The sequence below is a fragment of the Arachis ipaensis genome, chromosome B06 (genome assembly GCF_000816755.2).
Source record: "Arachis ipaensis cultivar K30076 chromosome B06, Araip1.1, whole genome shotgun sequence".
Taxonomy (NCBI): Eukaryota; Viridiplantae; Streptophyta; class Magnoliopsida; order Fabales; family Fabaceae; genus Arachis; species Arachis ipaensis.
Genome location: NC_029790.2, coordinates 109,407,716 through 109,412,005, shown reverse-complemented (window position 1 = coordinate 109,412,005; position 4,290 = coordinate 109,407,716). Strand labels below are relative to the sequence as shown.

At 37.5% G+C, this 4,290-nt stretch overlaps 1 long non-coding RNA gene across 1 annotated transcript in view; it reads left to right on the top strand.

Moving 5' to 3' along the window:
• The window catches only part of LOC107648363, an 18,119-nt gene that overhangs the window by 10,274 nt on the left and 3,555 nt on the right, over positions 1 to 4,290 (top strand). Inside the window, exon 5 of the long non-coding RNA XR_001621894.2 lies at positions 2,170 to 2,174. This is a non-coding gene — a long non-coding RNA (uncharacterized LOC107648363). The remainder of the gene's footprint in view (positions 1 to 2,169; positions 2,175 to 4,290) is intronic.

Sequence of the window (4,290 nt, the reverse complement as noted above, 5' to 3'; positions counted from 1 at the left end):
AAACCGGTTCGAAGTCGTCCTGTTATGTAAGTCGTCGATTTAACTACCCTTAGTTAGTCGAAAACACTACTATTCTTGTAGTGGAACTTTGAAATCTTAAGTAACAATTTTTAAGACTTTTCATGGATTAGATTCGTTGTTCTACTTGGCAGTCAACAGGCATGTCTAATCTTTTTAGACTGAAGCTTTAGACTAACATTGCATGATTCCTGGAATTCTTATTAAAAGTTTTAATTCTCTTTATTTTATTTTCCATATAAGTTTCAAAAATCACAAAAAATTTATAAAACCATAAAAATAAAAAATATTTTATGTTTCTTGTTTGAGTCTAGTATCAAATTTTTAAGTTTGGTGTCAATTGCATGTTTTTATTCTTCTTGCATTTTTCGAAAATATGCAATATGTTCTTCATTAATCTTCAAGTTGTTCTTGATGATTTCATTGCTCTGATCTTTAAATTCTCTTGTTTTGTGTGTTTTGCTATTTCTCATAAGCATTCTCAATTTGTTAGTGTCTCTTATATGAAAATATTTAAGTTTGGTGTCTTGCATGCATTGTTTATTTGATCTTAGTTGCAATTTTTATTGTTTCTCATCATTAAAAAAATCCAAAAATATTTTCAAAATTGTGTCTTTTCAAGTCAATAATACAGAGAATTGAAGATTTAGAACATTCAGCAGAGGAATCAAACAGAAAAAGCTGGGTGTTCAAAACGCCCAGTGAAGAAGGAAAACTGGCGTTTAAACGCCAGCCAGGGAGGGCGTTTAACGCCCAAAAGGGTAGCATTTTGGGCGTTAAACGCCAGAATGGATGCCATTCTGGGCATTTAACGCCAGAAGGACACTAGAGGGAAGATTTTGTTTTTAATTCAAATCTTTTTCAAATTTTCATAATTTTTCAAAATCAAATATTTTTCAAATCATATATTTTCAATCATATCTCTTCAAAATCAATTTCTTTCCATTTTTTATTATTTTCGAAAATCCTTGTTATAATTAATGATTTTCTTCAAAATTTTCTAGTTGTTACTTGCCTATTAAGAAAGGATCAAAAGTTTTAATTCTAGAATCATATCTTCTAATTTCTTGTTGGTCAAGTAATCAACTTTAATTTTAAAAACTTTCTCTTTTTAATTTGATTTTCAATCATATCTTCTCAATCATATCTTTTCAATCACATCTTTTTCAAAATTAAGTTTCAATCATATCTTTCTAATTTCTAATTTCAAAATCTTTTCAAAAATCACTTAATTTCTTTCCCAATCTTAATTTTCGAAAATCTCAATCAAATTTTAAAAATCTCTTTTTATTATTTCAAAATCTTTTTAATTTATTTTTGAAAATTCTTCCCCTCTTCTCACATCCTTCTATTTAAGGGATTAACACTTTTCCTCAAGGTGCAATTCGAACTCTATCCCTCTTGATAAGTTCGAATTCTCTTCTATCTACCTCCTCCTTCTATTCTTCTTTTCCTCTGACACCTCAAGGAATCTCTATGATGTGACATAGAGGATTCCCTACTTTCTTGTTCTTTTCTCTTTCATATGAGCAGAAGCAAAGATAAAGGAATACTTGTTCAAGCTGATCCTGAACCTGAAAGGACCTTGAAGAGAAAGCTAAGAGAAGCTAAAGAACAATTCTCTTTAGAAGGCCTAACAGAGCTCTTCAAGGAAGAAGAAACCATGGCAGCTGAAAACAACAATGCCAACAATGCAAGGAAGGTGCTTGGTGACTTTACTGCACCTACTCCCGACTTCTATGGGAGAAGCATCTCAATCCCTGCCATTGGAGCAAACAACTTTGAGCTTAAGTCTCAATTAGTTTCTCTAATGCAACAGAATTGCAAGTTTCATGGACTTCCATTGGAAGATCCTCATCAGTTCTTAGCTGAATTCTTACAAATCTGTGACACTGTCAAGACCAATGGGGTTGACCCTGAAGTCTACAAACTTATGCTTTTTCTTTTTGCTGTAAGAGACAGAGCTAGGACATGGTTGTACTCACAACCTAAAGAAAGCCTGAACTCTTGGGAAAAGCTAGTCAATGCGTTCTTGGCAAAGTTCTTTCCACCTCAAAAATTGAGCAAGCTTAGAGTGGAAGTCGAAACCTTCAGATAGAAGGAAGGAGAATCCCTCTATGAAGCTTGGGAAAGATACAAGCAATTGATCAGAAGATGTCCTTCTGACATGCTTTCAGAATGGAGCATCATAGGTATTTTCTATGATGGTCTGTCTGAACTATCCAAAATGTCATTAGATAGCTCTGTTGGAGGATCTCTTCATCTGAAGAAGATGCCTATAGAAGCTCAGAAACTCATTGAAATGGTAGCAAATAACCAATTCATGTACACTTCTGAAAGGAATCTTGTGAATAATGGGATAAATCAGAAGAAAGGGGTTCTTGAAATTGATACTCTGAATGCCATATTAGCTCAGAATAAAATATTGACCCAACAAGTCAATATGATTTCTCAAAGTCTGTCTGGAATGCAAGCAGCAACAGGCAGTACTAAGGAAGCTTCCTTTGAAGAAGAAGCTTATGATCCTGAGAACCCAACAATGGAAGAGGTGAATTACATGGGAGAACCCTATGGAAACACCTATAATCCTTCATGGAAAAATCATCCAAATCTTTCATGGAAGGATCAACAGAGACCTCAACAAGGTTTCAACAACAATAATGGTGGAAGAAACAGGTTTAGCAATAGCAAGCCTTTTCCATCATCTTCTCAGCAACTGACAGAGAATTCTAAGCAAAGTCACTCTGACTTAGCAATAATAGTCTCTGATCTAATCAAAACCACTCAAAGTTTCATGACTGAAATAAGGTCCTCCATTAGAAATTTGGAGGCACAAGTGGGTTAGCTGAGTAAGAAAATTACTGAACTCTCTCCTAGTACTATCCCAAGCAATACAGAAGAGAATCCAAAGAGAGAGTGCAAGGCCATAAACACGTCTCACATGGCTGAACCTGGAGAGGAGAAGAGGCAGTGATCTCCACTGAGGAAGACCTCAATGGACGTCTACTGACCTCCATGGAGTTCCTTAATGAGGAACCATGGGAATCTGAGGCTCAGACTGAGACCATAGAGATTCCATTGAATTTACTTTTGCCATTCATGAGCTCTGATGAGTATTCTTCCTCTGAAGAGGATGAAGATGTTACTGAAGAGCAAGTTGCTAAGTACCTTGGAGAAATCATGAAGCTAAACGCCAAGTTGTTTGGTAATGAGACGTGGGAGGATGAACCTCCATTGCTCATCAAAGAACTAGATGACTTGACTAGGCAGAGATTACCTCTGAAGAGACAAGATCCTGGAAAGTTCTCAATACCTTGTACCATAGGCACCATGACCTTTGAGAAGGCTCTGTGTGACCTGATTGATGTTGACAGAGGAGAATTGATCATATAAGTGAATGAAGACTCCCTTGTGTTTAAAGCTCAAGGATATCCCTCTGTCACCATGGAGAGGAAGCATGAAGAGCTTCTCTCAATACAGAGTCAAACAGAGACCCCGCAGTCAAACTCTAAGTTTGGTGTTGGGAGGCCACAACCAAACTTTAAGTTTGGTGTTGAACCCCCACATTCAAACTCTAAGTTTGGTGTTAGGAGGTTCCAACATTGCTCTGAACATCTATGAGGCTCCATAAGAGCCCCCTGTCAAGCTATTGACATTAAAGAAGCGCTTGTTGGGAGGCAACCCAATTTTTACTTATCTATGTTAAATTTCTATTTTCTTTTGTTATTTTATGTTTTCTATAGGTTGATGATCATGTGAAAGTCACAAAAATAATTGAAAAAGCAAAAATAGAACATCCTGGAGGAGAAACTTACTGGCGTTTAAACGCCAGTAAGGGTAGCAGAATGGGCGTTAAACGCCCAGTCTGGCACCATTCTGGGCGTTTAACGCCAGAAATGGGCACCAGATTGGCATTTAACGCCAGGAATGGGCAAGAAGCTGGCGTTAAACGCCAGAAATGGGCAGTAGCCTGGCGTTTAATGCCAGGATTGGCAGCAAGGGGCGTTTTGCACGCCACACGGTACAGGGATGAGAAATCCTTGACACCTCAGGATCTGTGGACCCTACAAGATCCCCACCTACCCCACCTCCCTCTCTCTTCTTCACCCATTCACTAATCACCTCAATACCTCTTCCCTAAAAACCTCTCACCTATCAAATCCCACCATTCTCTTCACCACTCACATCCACCCTTCATAAAACCCCACCTACCTCACCATTCAAATTCAAACCACTTTCCCACCCAAACCCACCCATAATGGCCGAACCATA